At 46.5% G+C, this 20434-nt stretch overlaps 1 protein-coding gene across 1 annotated transcript in view; it reads right to left on the bottom strand.

Moving 5' to 3' along the window:
• CAPNS1 (calpain small subunit 1) overlaps positions 1-17575 on the bottom strand; it is a 66009-nt gene extending 48434 nt beyond the window's left edge. Inside the window, exon 1 of the mRNA XM_068250526.1 lies at positions 17471-17575. The gene's annotated coding sequence lies outside the window, so the exon portion shown is untranslated. The remainder of the gene's footprint in view (positions 1-17470) is intronic.
• Positions 17576-20434: the final 2859 nt, after the last annotated feature.

Here is a 20434-nt window from a genome sequence, read left to right as displayed (position 1 = left end):
GTGAAAAATTGTAAAATTTTAAATATGTGCAAACATATACAAATAAGAAGTACGTTTTTTTAAAGAGTAAAATGAGCCATAAATTACTTTTCTCCTATGTTGCTGTCACTTACAGTAGGTAGCAGAAATCTGACAGAAGCGACATGTTTTGGACTAGTCCATCTCTTCATGGGAGGGGGGGGGGGGGGGGGATTGTCAGGGATTTATTCATTTTCAAAAGCATTTAGTGAGTGGCAGTTGCTCTGTCCAACTGCCAAAAAAAATTGTGTAAAGAGCAGGGAAGCTGACCAGCATCATTGTTTACATCCCTTTTAGGGAATATCTTTATAAAGAATAAAAGCCTTGCTAAGAATCCCCTCTGAAGAGATAGAAGCATCAGGACTTTTCAGGGTTTTGGACTAGTCTGTCAGATTTCTACTACCTACTGTAAGTGACAGCAACATAGGAGAAAAGTAATTTATGGCTCCTTTTATTCTGGAAAAAAGTACTTCTTATTTCTCTATGTTTGCACATATTTTAAATTTTACAATTTTTCACCATAGTGCCCTTTAAGGGGATGGAATGACAAGCAGGCGGATTTTTCAGTGCAGGAAATACAACAGACGCCAAGTACGGTGTCCTCCTCAGCCCTTTATGCCAGAGTCTGCATTTGCTTAATTTTTTTCACCAGCCCCCCAACATGCAGTTTTTTTGGTAGAAGCTAAACCGGAGCCCATTGTTCTTTTCTCACCCAACATATTCCACGCTGCCCCGCCCCCCCTCCTCCAACACTTATACACATCTGGGGCTTCCTCCAGCCCCCTTCAGGCTAATCGGTCCCTCACCATCCTCCACTACCTACATCAGTGGTCCTTAAACTACGGCCTGCGGGTCGAATGTGCCCCCCCCCCCAGGCTTTTTCGCTAGCCCCTAAACACAAAATGTATAACTTATAGATGCGGCCCACTGCACCTTTAAATATTGGCGGCCCGCATATAGAATAGCAGTGCTGGCATCACCCATCCACATACTGTAGAGGCCAGTGAGCAGTAATTTGCTGGCTGCTGCTGGGAGTTCTCCTACAACATGATTGGGGGGAGTCAATACCAAGATTCAGTGTAATGTTTTTCAACATCATTTTATGTATGCTCCTAGATCCTCTGCAAGATGCCCCGTTATATCGGCCGGTTACGGCATTCTGTGCCTGCGTGGCCCAGCCGTGTGCGTTGGTGGGGGAGAGCGCGGGGCTGGACTTTGTCTGCGCCTATTGGCAGAGAAAGGCATCTACTGGAGGATTTAGGTGGAGGAGGAGAGGAACCGATTAGCCTGAAGGGCACTGGAGGAAGCCCCAGATATGTACAATTTTTTTTCTTTTGTCGTCTCAGGTACACTTTAAGACTGTCTATACTAAAAGCAAGAACTTATTCAAATAAATCGAACTGCTAAAAAATAAAAATCCCTAACCTTTCTCAGGGTTGTGGAATTTAAGCAATATTTGTGTACCTGGAGTTGGAGTCTGGTTTCATAAACTGAAGAGTCTGATGATTTTTTTACCGACTCCACAGCCCTGCTTTCTATTCGGATATGACCCCGGTGATGGCTGCAACTCCACATTTTTTTTAATTCATACAGACTGAGGCTGTATTCACAGTGGGACGTTGCAGTTTAATGCGATGTTAAAGTCGCAACGTGCCTGCGTTAAGAGGCAACGCACTGCAAGCAGCGAGTTACCACAACTCAACGTTAGCAGTAGGATCAGCCATACTATTCCAGGGAAAAAACACATATATAAGTAGATAAATACTTGATCTACTTACATAACATGTACTGTACTGTCCACGTTTTGATTTCAGTGAATGTTATATAGTAAATGACGAGAATTCTGTTCCTGGTGAGGGCCATGTCTTTTGCCCACAGTTAAGGCTAACTCGTGACGTCATTTCTGCCCTTTACTTTTTTCTTGTCTCCTCCAATCGCTGAGTCGCCTCAGCCTTGCTTGTAAACACAAGTGATTAGGGGATTAGGTTTCAGATAAGCAGCAGGCAGGGAAATAAAGGGAAGAGGAGGAAGGATTATAGATAAAAAGATCCCCCAGCATGCAATTCTTTTGTACAGACTAAAGAGCCAGTGCTCCTAAAGTATATGATAACTCCAAATCATAACAGCAGAACACGTTTTGAAAGTTTTGAATGCAGGATTAGCATCTTTATCACTTAATACACTCAGACCAGTTGCTGTTGAAATTTGATTTTTATGGTGACGATACCGCGTTTTAACGTGACTAACAGCGCACTGTGAACGGCCCATAGGTTAGCATTGCAGTGCGGTAAGCTACATTATAAGACTTCATAACGCAAGACTATAACGTCCCACTGTGAATGCGACCTTAGGGTAGGAACACACTAGGCAGAATCGCATATGTGGTTTCCATAGCACATAGTCGAAAATGCATATGCAATTCTGCCTAGTGTGTGCCTACCCAGAAAGTAATCAATCTCCATTCTAGAACTGAAAAATCTCAATTGGTTAGTTTGGAAAATGCTGTCAAAGTATTTTTAACAGAGCTCTCGATAATTCCTGAATTTGGAAGCATGCGTGCGTCAGCTCATTTTCTCAGCTGAACGATTGTCCCCACAGGATGACTTAAATACTGATTGCCATGTGGGGGTTTGTGATCCATTCAGTCTTGACGTTTATTAGGGGTGATCAATGATATGCAAATAATTCAGAGTTCATGCAGGATTATGGAAATTCTGGATTCAAATTAATGCAGCTTGAAAACAGTCCAATCAATTTAAAGAGAAACCGTAACCAAGGAATGAACTTCATCCCAATCAGTAGCCGATACCCCCTTTCCAATGAGAAATCTTTACCTTGTCACAAACGGATCATCAGGGGCTCTGTATGGCTGATATTGTGGTGAAACCCCTCCCACAGTGTGATGTCAGCTCCTCACAGCTCTGAGGTCCTGACATCACACTGTGGGAGCCTTGTTGCATTGTGGGAAATAACAGCTGTTTCCAACTGCCAAAAAAAAAAAAAGCAAGCATCATCTCCTTCAACAGACATCACCTGCTAGCAGTAAAAATGTCACCATGTGATAAATGAATGTAAATCAGGGAGAGGAAAGATTTTACAACGAGCAAACACTAAAGGCTCATACACACATCAGACCATAGTCTTTGGAAAATGAAAGATCACAGACCAATCTTACCACCCTTCATGTAGTATGAGAGCCATACCTTCAGTCTTTTCTATGGAGCTGAACTCCACATCAGAAAAAAATCTTTGCAAGATGCTGCACACAAAGATGCTGCACACAAAGATGCTGTACAGACACAAAAGATCAGTATCTGCAAAAGATCTGTTCCTGCCTAAGACCCGTTCCTGCAAATTGCAATGATAGTCTATGAGATCTGCAGATCATCATACACACCTTGTTTAACTGACATTCATCTGCAGATCAGACAATCATCTGCAGATCTGAAAATCCATCCTGGTGGATCTGATCTGCAGATAAATGTCTGTTAAACAAGGTGTGTATGATGATCTGCAGATAACAGACTATGAATGCATTTTTCAGGAACATATTGTTTGCAGATACTGATCTGTTGAATGTGTGCAGCATCTTGCAAAGATTTCTGTCTGATGGTGAGTTCAGCTCCATAGAATAGACTGTGTAGTTATCGCTCTCATACTACATGGAAGGGGGTATAATTGGTCTGTGATCTTTCATTTTCCAAAGACTATGGTCTGATGTGTGTATGTGGCCCAAGTCATTTATACATAAATTATTGTAAAAATTAAGCACTTTTTTATTACATTACTTTCACTGGAGTTCCTCTTTAACCCCCTTGGCAGTATGAAAAAATACCGCCAGGGGGAAGCGCAGCAGTTTTTTTTAATTTTTTTTTTTTAAATCATGTAGCGAGCCGAGGGCTCGCTACATGATAGCCGCTGCTCAGCGGCATCCCCCCGCCCTCTTCGATTGCCTTCGGCGATTTCCGATCAGGAAATCCCGTTCAAAGAACGGGATTTCCTGGAGGGCTTCCCCCGTCGCCATGGCGACGGAGCGGGATGACGTCACTGACGTCGGGACGTCATTGGGAGTCCTGGGCCACCCCTCGGCGCTGCCTGGCACTGACTGGCCAGGCAGCGCACGGGGTCTGGGGGGGGGGGGCGCGCGCCGCACCGGATAGCGGCGATCGGGCGCGTGGCGGCGGCGATCGGGGTGCTGGCGCAGCTAGCAAAGTGCTAGCTGCTTCCAGCAAAAAAAAAAATTTAAATCGGCCCAGCAGGGCCTGAGCGGCACCCTCCGGCGGCTTACCCCCGTGTCTAGCACGGGGTTACCGCTAAGGAGGTTAAAGGGAACCTTAATTAAAAAAATAAAAAAAGTTTCACTTACCTGGAGCATCTACCAGCCCCCTGCAGCCATCCTCCGGTCCCCCGCAACCAGCTAGTTTAGGTTTTGCCGACTCTGAGTCAGCAGGCCGCCATGCGTACCTTTGCACGCATTCCCGCTGATATAGGAAACTATCGGGGACATTAAAACGTACATTTTTACGTGTTACTTGTGCGATGCGTAAATATTTACGTGTTGCACAAGTAACGCATAAAAATGTACTTGTTAATGTCCGCGATAGTTTCCTACATCAGCGAGAATGTATGCAAAAATACGCATGGCGGCCCTACCAGTCTTCAAAAACAAAACTGGCTGGCGGCGAGGGACCGGAGGAGCCATGAGTGACTGCGAGGGCACAGGATGGCTGCAGGGGGCTGGTACATGCCCCAGGTAAGTGAAACTATTTTTCTTTCTAGAGTTAGGGCTCGTTTCCACTATTGCGGTGCGGAATCGCCTGGATTCCACCGCTGATGAAATCGCATGCGGATGCGATTCTGCATGCGTTTTTTGCATAGGTGAGGGTATATGCGATTTTAACCATGTCACTGCCTGTGCGAATTTACATTGGTACCTATGCAAATTCGTGGCAAAAAAAACGCATGCGATTTCCCTATTAAATACATTGTGTGCGATTCGCCTGCATTCCACACGCAGGCGAATTCTGAGGGCTCTGCCGTGCAGAAAAATCCTGCACAGAAAAACGCTCCGCACAACACACAAGTGGAAACAGGCCCATCCATTTGTATTGGCTGTGCGAATCCGTATGCGGATTTCCTTTAAACCTGGGTGGGTCTTGATTGGTCCATTTTCAAGTTGCATACAAAATGTATATAATCCTGCATGCTCTTGAAGCAACCGTGCCGGCCAATTATTCAATCTTGCACTGTGAGAGACAAGTCGGCAAGGGTGGGGGGGTTGCCATATGCTTCAGATCCTCTTTGAACATAAGGCCCCTGCCCATAGGCCCCACTGAAACCTTTGAATGTCTTGCAGCTCAACTGTCAGCAGAAGTAAACATCAACATATTGCTCATATACCGCCCCCCAAAAAATGGTCCAGCCTTTCTTAAGGAAATATCTGAACTCTTATCCTGCGTAACAGTGGAACACCCTAGATGGATCATCCTGGGAGACTTCAATGCATGGGTGGATGATCACTACTCCCAGCTAGGAAGTGAACTACTTCTCATAATGAGTGAACTGGGTCTCTCTCAGGCTGTCAACCTCCCCACCCACACAAAAGGGCACACCCTGGATCTTATATTTCATTCCGGACTTTTAATATCACACATGGATATAAACCCAGTGGTATGGTCAGACCACCACACCATCCACTTCTCTCTGACAGCACCAGCAATAAAACACAGAGGGAAAGAACTCATAAGATACCGTTCACTGAAAGATGTCTCACCCCAGCACGTTCAGAATATCCTCAACTTCGACGCATTAACCAATCATTGCGCAGACCCAGACTCCATGGTCCTGATATACAACCATGCAGTGTCATCTGCCTATGACGCCCTCGCTCCAGTTCGCATCAAACGGTCTACACCACTTCACCATGCACGGTGGTTTGACAGCTCACTAAAGGACCTAAAGAAAGAAGTGCGCAGACTAGAAAGGAAGTGGCGAAAATCTCAGAATTCAAAAGATAAACACACCCTTGTCTCTCACCTGGAAAGCTACCAAAATGCGATCACCAAGAAAAAATCCTCCTACCTATCACAGGAGATCGCAAAGGCCGCCAACAGACCAGCCCAACTATTCCGCACAGTTGATAGACTATGTAATCCATCCTGTCTAAAACCTACTATAACTCCCTCAAAGGAGCTATGCGAGAAATTTGCTTGCTACTTTGCCGTCAAAGTATCTTCTATTCGGTCTCTCATTCAGTCCACAGCACCCAAGACTCATGCAACTAATGGAAATAGCTGCAAAAACAGCCTAACACCCTGGACTGACTTCAAAAGTATTAGTGAGGAAGAGATCTCAGACATCCTCTGTCGTCTCCGCCAGACAACCTGCGACCTGGACCCTGGACCAACTAAACATATGCTGAAATGTCCTGACCTGCTTGGTCCAGCATTTCACAAAATAGTAAATTGCTCTCTGCAAGCAGGGAGGTTTCCTACCTCTCTAAAAGAAGGAATCATCAAGCCCCTTCTTAAAAAACCTTCCACGGATCCAGATGCTATGAGCAGCTACAGACCTGTCTCCAACCTCCCCTTCTTAGGTAAAGTTATTGAAAAGGCTGTCTATCTGCAACTTGAAACCAGGCTGTCAGTAAACAACATCCTGGACCCTCTACAATCTGGCTTTAAGAAACACCACAGCTGTAAAACAGCCCTCATTCAAGTCTGCAATGATCTGCTCATGGCAAGGGACAGAGGGGAATGCTCCATCCTAATCCTGCTGGATCTCTCAGCTGCTTTTGATACAGTTGACCATGAAATCCTGCTTAACAGACTGCAGGAGTACTGTGGCATCAGTGGATCAGTCCTCCAGTGGTTCAGATCATTCCTGACTGACAGAACACAGAGAGTATGCCTAGGACCTATAATGTCCAAACCTGCACCTCTACAATTCGGAGTGCCACAAGGATCAATCCTATCCCCTCTGCTGTTTGCAATCTACATGTTGCCACTCGGTACACTTATCCAACGACATGGCCTGACGTACCACTGCTACGCCGATGACACACAGCTATACCTGTCCTTCAAACCTGGTGGAACAGACCCTACCCCAAAAATAAACTCTTGCTTAGCTGAGCTTCAGGCATGGATGAATGATAACTGGTTGAAACTGAATGCTGACAAAACTGAGGTCCTGTTTGTCCAAAGCCAGTGCCCGCCATCAAAACAGCTCTATCCTAAAGCAACACCAATCAGGATTGGGAATTCAGACATAAACAGCTCCAACCTTGTGCGCAGCCTTGGCGTACTAATCGATGGGGAATTGAGTTTCAGAAACCAAATTTCATCTGTAGTTAAATCTTCCTTTTTTCATCTGAAGAACATTGCAAAGATTAAACATCTGATTCCCCCAGAGGATCTTCAAACCCTAGTCCATGCCTTCATCACATCACGGCTGGACTACTGCAATGCCCTTTATGCTGGCCTCCCCAAAAAAGACCTGCGTCGCTTGCAATTAGTGCAGAATGCTGCTGCCAGATTGCTAACAAACCAGCCTCGCCACTGTCACATTACACCGATCCTTCGCTCACTGCACTGGCTACCAGTAGAATGGAGAATACTCTTCAAGATTGGACTGCTGACATTCAAATCCCTGCACAATCTGGGCCCTGGATACATGAAGGACTTGCTGAAGCTGCACCACACCTCTCACAACCTCAGATCAGCAAGTTCTATAAACTTGGTCACTCCCAGAGTGCACCTCAAAAAATCTGGAGACAGAGCCTTCTGTCATGCTGCCCCTACTCTTTGGAACTCCCTACCACACCCAGTAAAGACAGCACCATCCCTGGAGCTATTCAAATCCAGACTGAAAAGCCACCTGTTTAGCCTGGCATTTCCAGATTTATAAAATTCTTCCTCTGTACCACGATGGTCGGAGCCATGCTTATGCGCTTTGAGTCCCACGGGAGAAAAGCGCTTTACAAATGTTATTTGTTGTTGTTGTTGTTGTTGCATGAACTCTGAATTATTTGCATTGCATTGCTCATCCCTAATGTTTACCTCAGAGGTCGATCAAACCAAAGTCAGTTAAGGTGGCCAACTTCGAGCCAAAATTGGTTGCATACATCGATCGGACATGCTGCAAGATGTCGGGCTGTTGTGGTCGATGGGGGCGCGGCAGTAACGGCATGAGATACTGGGACGAGCGTCAAAACCCCCAGCGCTGCCCCCCCCAATATAAAATCCTCCCCCCCCCCGGCGCAGTGTACTGTACCTGTCCACAATCCGCATACACTCACCCCACGTGGTTGCAGGAGTAATGTGGGCGGATGTGTGACGTCACCCATGTATAGAACGGCAACCACCTGGGCCGTGATGTATGGGCAGGCAACAGATCTCTCTCTAATCACATTTCTATCAGAGAGAGCTCTGTCTCTTGGTCAATCTGCACAGACATCGTCTGATGTGTGGGCCCCTTTATAGCATATGGCTAGCTTCTTGTCCTCCGGTTCTGGAAACTTTTCCTAAATCCTCCCCTATAAATACATGGCTATGCAGGCACGGTTAGGCTTCCAAAATATCCCTCTGATGAAACGTCCTTCTATAAACACTGTGCACAGCCAAAAGCCAAAACTATGTTTATAGTAAAAAGAAGAAAGGCCTGATGAGCCGAAGACCAATACAATACATCAGCGATCTGCAAACCTGGCCTGGATTAAATAAAAAAATTATACAGTAGGAATGTCTGGGCGATGTCCATTACACAACCTTAACTACTCATCCCTTTCAGCAAAGCCTCCAGTGTACCATCATGACTCATGCAGGGGATGTACACCTGGTCACCTGACAGCACTTGTCACTGATCCTGTTCACACACTTAGTTTAGCTGATGCTAGAGTGCCCCTGGGGGTAACTTACCTTGGCAGGGGAAAGTCTCTGGATCCTATCGAGGCTTCCACCGTCGTCCTCCATCCCACCGTGGTCTCGCTAAACCAAGAGTGATATGCTGGCTGCCATATTTATTTCCTTCTAAACCATACCAGTTTCCCGGCAGTCCTGTTGATCTCTTTGGCTGCTTTAGTACCTGCATCACACCTGACACAAGTATGCAGCTTGCAAACAAAGTCTGACTAGATTTAGGCCACATACACACATCAGACCATAGTCTTTTGAAAATGAAAGATCACAGACTAATTTTACCCCCTTCCATGTAGTATGAGAGCCATACCTTCACAGTCTTTTCTATGGAGCTGAACTCCCCATCAGACAGACATCTTTGCAAGTTGCTGCACACACAGATGCTGTACAGACACAAAAGATCAGTATCTGCAAAAGATCTGTTCCTGCAAAAGATCCGTTCCTGCAAAATGCATTCATAGTCTATGAGATCTGCAGATCATCATACACACCTTGTTTAACTGACATTCATCTGCAGATCTGAAAATCCATCCTGGTGGATCTGATCTGCAGATGAATGTCAGTTAAACAAGGTGTGTATGATGATCCGCAGATCTCATAGACTATGAATGCATTTTGCAGGAACGGATCTTTTGAAGGAACAGATCTTTTGCAGATATTGATCTTGTGAATGTCTACAGCATCTTTGTGTGCAGCATCTTGCAAAGATTTCTGTCTGATGGGGAGTTCAGCTCCATACAATAGACTGTGTAGGTATGGCCCTCATACTACATGGAAGGGGGTAAAATTGGTCTGTGATCTTTCACTTTCAAAAGACTATGGTCTGATGTGTGTATGAGCCTTCAGTCGGACTTCAGTCAGAAACATCTGATTATGCTTGTACAGGGTCTATGGTTAAAAGTATTGTTCAGGGTCTATGGTTAAAAGTATTAGAGGCAGAAGATCAGGACAGCCAGGCAACCTTTTTTAGGTCCGTTATCCTTTAGGCCCCTTTTACACTAGCAGGGTAAATCTGCTTTGTGTTGCCCTATTTTGCTGCGGTCCCTTGCGGTGCGCCAGAAGTATCCAAGGCGACGCAGGGGAAACAGCGCGTTACCAGAAGCACTGCACTTAAATGGTGCTTGGGGTAATGGAAGTCTATTGGTGAAGCATGTAGTGTAAATGACAGAGCGCAGTGGGTCATGAATGTGTGGATTGTAAGGAATCCCAGTGACTTATGCCCAGCAGGTAGTGCGTCACTGAGTGGCGATATGCATGTGACCCCGTCGTCGCACTCTCATAGGTCTCATTTTTTGTGTGGCGCTGGGACGCGGCAGGAAATTCACATCCCCATCGCAGCGCAGAAAATAGATGTAAAACTGCCCTAAAGCTACGTAGTACCTGATCGCTGGAGCGCAACCCACCTCCAGAGCCATTTGCAGCTTTTGTGCCAAGTCACATGCCCCAAACTCAGCCATGTTCCATTTACCCACTTTTGATCCCAACCAATTTTGCTGAGCAACTTAGGTTATCGATTGTCCTCCAGCCCCAGAGGACATGAATAAATCAGCAGCGCAGTGTGGAAGCATCTCAGTGACTGATGGTTGCTGAATCATCAGTGTGGAGATCTACTGGCAACAGTGTAGTCCTGTCAGCCATACTGTGGTCTGCAGAAGACACAGGCATTATACAGGAGACTGCAGGGACAGTGCTGTAGTCACAGCGATGTCATGTGAGGAGTAGAGTTTGTAGAGCAGACATACAACAGGCTACATCAAACACACATCTCCAGCTGCAACAGCGTTCAATATTTCTACATCTCAATGTTTACAGACAAGCAATTAAAAAAAATCACACAGCAGAAAACATATCCATCTGTGTATGTTTAATTTGAATACACGTTGGATAATTTTTCAGCAACGCGATCTTAATTGCTAGTCAAACATTAATCCGCAAACATAAATAGACACAGTCCCCTGCTCCTAAACCCTGCAATCAGGCAGAGCACCGGAGGAGGATGCTGCCTACCTAAAAGGGAAGAGGTCAAAGCCTATTTAGGGGGTCATTGCCTGCCTAAATGGAGACGCTATATACCCGGGGTTGGGGATGCTGCAGGCCTACAGATGCTGTGCTTGGTTCAAAAACCTTGCTTTTTTGCAAGCATGCAGAAAGGCATTTGGCAGTTTTCAGCAGCCCTTCCTGGCAATAGTCATTCTCTCTCCCCCCCCTGCCCCCCTTCCCCATCCCCATCAGGAGGACACAGAATTACAGCATTTCAGGGAACCTAAACTAAGAAGGATATGGATTTTTCCTTTTAAAATAATGCCAGTTGCCTGACTCACCTGCTAATCCTGTGTCTGGCCCAGTGCACACCAAAAACCTCTAGCGGATCTGCAAAACGCTAGCAGTTTTTTATTTCAGTGCGATTCTAGGCATGTTTAGAGACTTTTCTAAACATGCCAAGCGATTTTTGGAGTGTTTTGGTGTAGCACATTTCAAATATTGTTACAGTAAAAGCTGTTACTGAACAGCGTCTAACAAAAATGCCTGGAAAACAGCTCTGATCTAGCGTTTTTTTCAGAGCGGTTTTCCACTTTCCTATACTTTAACATTGAGGCAGAAACGCCTCAGAAATCTGCTGCAGCTCCCGAGTTTGCGTTTGTGGGGAAAAAAAAACGACCCGCTCTGGTGTGCACCATCCCATTCACTTTCATTAGCCAAGCGGTATTCCCCCTGCAATAGTTTTAAACCGCTCTGGTGTGCACCAGCCCTCTATAATACTTAGAGAACCTAAACTTGAGGGATATGGATGTTTCCTTTTAAACAATACCAGTTGCCTGACAGTAGTGGTTGAATCACACACCTGAAACAAGCATGCAGCTAATCCAGTCTGACTTCAGTCAGAGCACCTGATCTGCATGCTTGTTCAGGGGCTGTGGCTAAAAGTATTAGACACACAGGATCAGCAGGAGAGTCAGGCAACTGGTATTATTTTAAAAGGAAAAAAATCCATATCCTTCTCAGTTTAGGTTCCCTTTAACAAGCATGCAGATCAGGCGCTCTGACTGAAGTCAGACTGGATTAGCTGCATGTTTGTTTCAGGTGTGTGATTCAGCCACTACTGCAGCCAAAGAGATCAGCAGGACTACCAAGCAACTGGTATTGTTTAACCACTTGCCGACCGCTCCACACCAATTGGCATGGACGCGGCGGCAGCCCTAGGAGCGCTCAACGCCAATTTGCGTGAAGTCCTGGGATCCGCTACGTCATCAGTCTCCCCGTGATGATCGTTGCTAGGAGACTGGTAAATGGTGAAACCGGCATCTATTTACATTGTACAGCACTGCGATCTACGGCAGCACTGTCCCCCTGGGAGGCTCAGAAGCGATCGGCTGTCATAGGCTGATGACTATGGGAAGGGTTAGGGTTTCTGCGGAAACCAGGATAATTAGCATAAAAAGTGGGTATCCTGCATAATTTACTCTGTTCTACTATATATTACTACAGTGCCTCTTTAAAACTGACTGCTGTGTGGATGTGTTGTGAATGTGAAGATTATTTACAAGTCATCCGCAGCAACAAGGGCAGTGAGGAGTACATTTGGACACACAAACTCTCCCTCCCTCCTTGTTGCTGAGGAGGTGGACAAAATAAGCAAATATTTGCATTTTCCAGTTTAGCCAGAACTAGACTCTGCTTCAAAGGTAATGGAACTCTGCAGCGGGCCAGTCAGATTCAGGTGCTTGCCTAAACAAGTAACCTGAAGCTCTCAAAACTGATTGGCCAGCTGCAAAGTCCCAGTTCCTGTCAAACCAGAATTTGTATATTTGTCACCATCATCACCAGTGACCAATCCTGGAGAGCTGCTGAGCCCAGTTCACTCCATTCTGCTCCTCCCCCATCTGACTACTACGTACCCACGGGGACACGTGTCCCTTGAGGACATCATCATGGGCACACGCATAGAAGCCGGATTAGGTTACTCCGTAGGAGATTTAGTCCTAATACCTATTTCTGTGACAACTGTAGAATTCTGAGATCCACCTTGCTCTGTCTCACTGCATGGCTACAGGAAATAAGGTGAAATCTGCAGAATGAGGACAAAGGGCCCTTTTCCATTAGCGAGAGTGATGCACTGCAGCATCACTTCCGCTGGCATCCGCGTCACTTCCGCACCTCCCGATGCGCAAGTGTATGGAGGGGACAGCGGGCGGATGCAGCTGTCTGAGAATCTGCAGCATGGTTCAGATTCCCAGATCGCTCCGCACACAATGCACGCAGTGGAAACTGTTCCATTGCCATGGATTGAGCTCAGGACATCTGCGGTGCAATGCAGCTAATGGAAACAGGCCCCAATACAGCAATACATAGCAATCATTTACAGGGATTTTAGAGAGTGATATAAGTGAGCCATAATCTTCACATTCTCAGTATCTTCACTAGGATGTGGAGGATGAGACTATCAAATGACTTTGCAGTGAACAAAGCTGCTCATTAGGGCCCGTTTCCACTAGCCGCCGTGTGTCCTGCAAGATGCGCAGCAGCACTTCTTGGTTGTGCAAGTACGCAGCCGAATCCCGGAAGTCGTGCCAAGCACAGCTATGGGATTCGCTGCCTCCCGCATGAAAAAAAAAAAAGCTGCAATGTCGGCTGAATCGCTAAGGCAAGAGATTTGGACGACGACAGCATTATCCCCTATGGCAGAGTTTCCCCGCACGATTTGCTTGTGGGGAAACTCTGCGGATTTATCCCGATTTCCACCGCAGTGGAAACGTGCCCTTAAAGAGGAATGGTAGTCAAAATAAAATTACTTTTTTTTTTTTTACAATATTCATTTATAGATTATTTAGTCAGTGTTTGCCCATTGTAAAATCTTTCCTCTCCCTGATTTACTTTCTGAAATGTATCACAGGTGGCCAGTAGAAAATATACTGAGAGTTCTGAAGCCAGTAAAAAAATATACTTGGTGATCTGGTTTAGTATAAGCTTTAGTAATAAATACAGTATACTGAGGTGCGTACACACTGCTGACTGATGTCGCTCGTTGGGGATTGTGGGCCGGCCTGTACAGACGTGTGCAGCTGACGGCGCGTTCTGTTGCTATGCGGAGGGCAAAGGGACAGCCGAGCAGTGCTTGCTTGACGTCACCAGGGGGAGCGGAGTCGTCAACGCAGTTGGCTGTCCGTTGGGTGAGTTTATCTGTCGAGTGGATCGCTTGTAGGATAGCTGGTCAGGGGCCATGTACACAAACATTGTATTGGCTGGGGTGGTTGTCATCGGCCGCCTCAGCCAACTTTAATCAAGCCTGTGTACGAGCTTTTAAATAGGATTTTCACGAACCATCTTTGGTTTTATAATAACCAGAATTAGTGCTGGAGTCACAAGGCCATTCACATCAGAGGCTAAACTGTGTGTTTGACGGGCAGATCAACCCCCCCCCCCCCCCCCCCCCCCTCTGCTAGTCACCAAGCACCAACCAAACGGCAGCATCTGATACTCGCCGCTACCCGGCAGCAACAGACCACTTCATGCGTATCTAAGTGCAGCCGAGGCCACACTAAGATGTGATTGCACGCAACGGACTCCAGTTCACTCCCAGGTTTAATACATACCTAAGTAGAGGGAAGGCTCTGGATACCAGGGCTGTGGAGTCGGTACAAAAATCATCAGACTCCAACTCCCGACTCCTCAGTTTATGAAACCTCCTACACAAACTCCGACTTCAGGTACCTAAAATTGCTCCGACTCCTTAGTCTAATAATTAACAGGGCTGTGGTTTTGGTACCAAAATCATCCGACTCAGTTCATGAAACCGCCGACTCCGGGTACCCAAAATTGCTCTGACTCCACAGCCCTGCTGGATACTATAGAGCAGGCTTTCTCAACCAGGGTTCCCTGAGTACTTTGCAGGGGTTCCTTGGCATTTTCCCTCATCGTGGGTGAAGTATAATAGAGGATACTGCAAAAATAAGCACTAAATTGGGGGTCAGAAGAATAAGGAGCACATTAATAAAAAGCACTAGGATAAGGAGACAGTATAATGAGTGGCACTAATAGGGGGTAGTGAAATAAACAGCCACACCAGCATTTAAAGACTCCTCCTGCAAAATAAATGCTCCTCAAGATAAAAAAAAAAATGTTTGTAGCGGAGCAGTCGCTTTCGACAGGAAAATTTGGGCGCAGCCGGCGCCACCATAGACTATAAAGGGAATTACTTCTATAGCGCGCTCCGTCAGAAGACGGAGCCAAAGCTGCTTAAAAAAAAAAAACAACAATAATTCGGCCTCCAGCAATCACTGGAAGCCGAATTATATCATTCCCTACTATCCATGACGGCCTGGAGGGGGAATAGTAATTAACATGGCCCAGACTTGTGCAGAAGCAGGATCAGGCATATACCGGCTGTATCCTGCGCCAGAGTCTACCGGCGCCGATTTCATATGTATGCGTTTGTAGGGGTTCCTTGAGATCCAAAACTTATTTGCAGGGTTCCTTCAGGGTGCAAAGATTCAGAAAGGCTATAGAGCTTCCCCGGTTCTCAAACCTATGTGTTGTTCTAACAACATCCGCAGTTGATGTTATTCGACCTGCTAGGTCAGATAGCACTTTGAGTAGTTCTGGAGACAAGCACATTTGTCAGGCTTGCGCATGAGCAGTACAGATGCGCTTGCCTTTGGAACTAGCCAGGTACACAAGTGGTTCCGAAGGATGCCTGAGGATTACTGAAGACACAGCCAGTCGCATAACTTCAACCAGGGACAGTGTAGAAACAATGTTGCGGAGTGAGGACCACAAAGGCTCAATGGTATCCAAAGCCTTCCCTATACATAGGTATGAGATTCTTCACTATTCTAATTCAGGGAACCAAGCAGAAACCCTTAGGGAACAGTTCTCAAATCACATCACAGCTCTACAGCGCAAAGCATTGTGGTTGGCCAAATAGTGTGGGCATAGTTCATTACAACCTATCTGAAAATTGGACGTACAAGAGGGCGCTGCCCTCCCACGGGAGTGGTATTTCCCTGAGGTTTCTCGCTGGGTGTCCTAATCTAAAGCCCTTCACTTCAGATTTGTGTTCATTATGATCTTCTAGATCTGATTAGGCCTTGCAAAGTTCCAGTCCTGCGAAAGCCACATACACACGCTCAACAGCGGTCTTTTATGCAGCACAATTATCAAACAACTTTTGTTGTGAAACAAGTTGAAACTGCCAAAAAAAAAAAAAAAAAAAGTTGTTTGCTACTGTTCAAATAACTAATAAGACGTCAATCTAATGCTGGTAACATGTTTCATTTTCCCGCTTGATAGATGCGTTTGATTGATAAATTCCGTCATGTCCGATACTCCGCTCGATCGTTTTATTGCTCAATTCCTCATAGAAGTGAATGGAAAACAGAATCAAGTGGAGAGTCAAGCGAAAAAAACGTATCGTCTGTTCCAAGCACAACTGTTGGATTGACGTCTTATCAGTTGTGTGAACAATAGCAAGCAACTTTTTGTTGGTTGTTTCACAAGAAAAGTTGTTTGATAATTGCGCTGCATAAAAGCCCGCTGTTGAGCGTGTGTATGGGGCTTAAAGAGAGTCTGAAGCGAGAATAAATCTCGCTTCAGACCTCATAGATAGCAGGGGCATGTGTGCCCCTGCTAAAACGCCGCTATCCCGCGGCTTAACGGGGGTCCCTTCACCCCCAAATCCCCTCCGTACAGCGGGGGAGCGCTTCTGCATTGGGGCAGGGCTAACCGCCGTAGCCCTGCCCCACGCACGTCTGTCAGACGCGTATCTCCGCCTCTCCCCCGCCCCTCTCAGTCTTCCTTCATTGAGAGGGGCGGGGGAGAGGCGGCGATGCGCATCTGATAGACGCGCTGAGAGGCAGGGCTGCAGCCGTTAGCCCTGCCTCCAGGAAGCCAAGATTTATGACCAACTCTACGACCAAGGTTTGCGGGTGAAGGGCCCCCGTTTAGCCGCGGGATAGCAGCATTTTAGCAGGGGCACACATGCCCCTGCTAACTATGAGCTCTGAAGCGAGATTTATTCTCGTTTCAGAGTCTCTTTAAAGGGAACCAGAGACGTTGGGGGAAAGCTGTTATACATACCTGGGGCTTCCTCCAGCCCCATACGCACGGATCGCTCCTACGCCACCATCCTCAGCTGCCTGGATCCGCCAGTACCAGGTCCCGTCATCGGAAATTATCGATTTGACCCAAAATATGACAGGATAGTGCATGGTGTGTAGCAGGCATTACAGCAAAGCATTGTGATTGGCCAATCCATCACTAAACTAAAAGAACTACATTTTGGTGGAAAAAGTAAATTTCCCACGTGATGCAGTGCTACCCAAATGTTCTGTTACATTAAAGACTTGATAAAGGTTGTCTCAAATGTGGCCAACTTCAGTATATTGTGCAGTTGGGTCTGAAAAAGTATGGCCTGTCTCAATAATGTAAATAGTGATAATAATCCCCACTCCATCACATCTGATCGCTATAGATATCTGCCAGCCTGCCCCTCCTGTTGCACCCCCATATACAACACTGCAATCCCTACAGGCGGTACTCACTCGGGGGATGCAGCTCCGGGGATCCCACACTCCGGACAGGGCGGCGGCTGCGGGGCGACTGACTCACATAGGCAGAGCTAGAGCTGTCAACACCAACCACGCCCCCCAGCTACCCAAAGCCAAAGCCCCATTCCAGAGCTCTGCCAATCATTCTGCGAGAAGACATCGCCTGTCCCCGCCCATATTCCTTCATTACGCCCTCCTGTAGCTAAAACACAACGCTAGAGGCCGAACCGAGACAGAAATATGTCCCCGCTCTTCCAGGAAGCTGCTGCTATCCGAGACTGCGCTACCTATAGAGTTTAACCATATGGCTTCAACAAAATGGCGCCGTCACTGCAGACTGCCAGTGTCTCTGTAGCGAAAAGTACAGCAGGGGATGCTGTATAGCAGCTGGGTCACTGGGTGTGTACTGCAGTGATGATGATGCATGGAGTAGATAACATAGCTGTGCTTCCTTATAGATAATGCTCTCTACCGACCCCACCCCAAACCGTAATGACCAAAGGCTTGTTTGCTCTGATGGCGGCTGCGGCTCAATGCACTTCATCTGAGATAATCGTTTCTGCCTTCAAAATCTGCTGCTGCACTCAGAGTGGTGAAGGGAGTGATCAGCCAGACTTTGAACCGTATAGATTGGAAGATGTTGATCAAATCTGCACCCAAAATAGATTAGGGAATTAAAGGGGTTCTGTGGAGCTAAAAAAAAAAAAAAAGCAAAAACAGACACTTATCTGGAGCTTCTATGGCTCCCTCCACACTGCAAATCCGTTTTCTGATTCCGATTCCGATTTTCAATTCCGATTTTCCCTGAATACATTCAACAGAAAAAGGGATCAAAAAACGCAGCATGCAGTAAAGATTAAAAATCGGAATCGGAGGTAAAAACCGAATAAAAAGCGGAATCGGAAATGCATGCAGTGTGCAAGAGGCCTAAGGCCCCTGTAGTTGTCATGTCCCGCGCCTTCCTACAGCCTCCGTTCCCCGCCGCCGACACCGGTCAATTAGTACGCGAGCGGGTGCAAGTACGCGCGTGGCCGCAGTCTCGCTCAAGAGATAATTACACCGGGACCGGTGGCGGGGAACAGACAATTGTAGGATGACAGCTACAGGGGGCTGATAGAAGCCCCAGGTTAGTGTTTGTTTTTGCTTTTTTTTAAACTTCACAGAACTCATGTAAAGAGGACCTGATTCGAGATATATGGAGGCTGCCATAATTATTTATTTTAAAACAATACCAGTTGCTTGGCAGCCCTGCTGATTGCCTGCAGTAGTGTCTGAATCACACCAGAAACAAGCATACAGCTAATCTTGTCATATGTGACAATAATGTCAGAAACATCTGATCTGCGCAGTAAGCTCCCGATCATGTGCACGCAGGGCCGGATTTGTACTTTTTACCGGCCAATGCCAACTATACCATCTGTATGGTTATCTCTGTGTGCCCCAATGAGAATTCACCTTACTTTCCATCATTGGTGTCACAGACAATAGCTTTTTTAGTAATACGTGTATAGATTAGAAGTTATGTTTTGAAATTTTATGTTATGCTTGCCATCTCATTAATGATGGACCTATTGCGTCACCATGAGAGTTAGACTGATGTAGACCTGCAGGATACAGCTTACAGGTCTTGCAGGGACGGCACAAGTACAGGACAGAGAGTTCAAAGGTTAAAGCTGTTCATGTAGATAGGGATGACTGCATAGAACAGCTTTCCTGCCCCTCACTGAGCCGCCCATAAACTTCTGGTGCCCTAGGCCATGGCCTATGCGGCCTTGCCAGAAATCCGGCTCTGTGTGCACGGTGGCATAGTGGTTAGGGCTCATGCCTTGCAGCTAGTGATGGGAATTCCGGCTCTTCTCAGAGAATCGGCTCTTCTGAATCGGCTCCCATTAAAGAGCCGGCTCTTACGGCTCTGAATCGGCTCTTCATTAAATGTCACTAGACACCACTCAGAATCGGAGTAAAAACCCCGCCCCGTCTCCATGACTGCTTATCTGACTGGGGCAATCCCTCCTGCTAATGCTCTGCTCCCCCCATACATCCGCCTCATACACTCCTACAAGCTGAAAGAGGAGGACTACATCTCCCAGCATGCCTCAGCGCCCTTTATCACATAGCAAAGCAGAGCTGTGTGGGGTGGCTGAAGCATCGGCTCTTTTAAAACTGAGAACCGGCTCTTGTCGTTCGCAGGAAAGGGCCGGCTCTTAGAGCCGTCTCGTTTGCGAACGACCCATCACTACTTGCAGCGCTGGGTCCCCAGTTCGAATCCCAGCCAGGTCAACATCTGCAAGGAGTTTGTATGTTCTCCCTGTGTCTGTGTGGGTTTCCTCTGGACACTCAGGTTTCCACCCACATCCCAAAAACATACAGATAAGTTAATTGGCTTCCCGCTAAATTGGCCCTAGACTATGATACATACACTACACAATACATACAGTGGCTTGCAAAAGTATTCGGTCCCCTTAAAGTTTTCCACATTTTGTCACATTACTGCCACAAACATGAATCAATTTTATTGGAATTCCACATGAAAGACCAATACAAAGTGATGTGCATGTGAAAATCACGAAAATCATACATGACTCCAAACATTTTTTACAAATAAATAACTGCAAAGTGGGGTGGGTGTATTTATTCAGCCCCCTTTGGTCTGAGTGCAGTCAGTTGCCCATAGACATTGCCTAATGCGTGATAATGACTAAATAGAGTGCACCTGTGTGTAATCTAATGTCAGTACAAATACAGCTGCTCTGTGACAACCTTGTCTAAGGCCTAGTGCACACCAGAGCGGTTCGGCTGCGGTTTGCGATCCGCTTGCGGCTGCGGCTACGCTTGGGTAATGTATTTCAATGGGCTGGTGCACACCAGAGCGGGAGGCGTTTTGCAGAAAAGCATACTCCCGGGCGGCTGCAGATTTTGGATTGCGGATGCGTTTCTGCCTCAATGTTAAGTATAGGA

The sequence above is a fragment of the Hyperolius riggenbachi genome, chromosome 8 (assembly GCF_040937935.1).
Source record: "Hyperolius riggenbachi isolate aHypRig1 chromosome 8, aHypRig1.pri, whole genome shotgun sequence".
Taxonomy (NCBI): Eukaryota; Metazoa; Chordata; class Amphibia; order Anura; family Hyperoliidae; genus Hyperolius; species Hyperolius riggenbachi.
The sequence above is the reverse complement of the archived record's forward strand: the minus strand, read 5'-3'. Positions and strand labels throughout refer to the sequence as shown.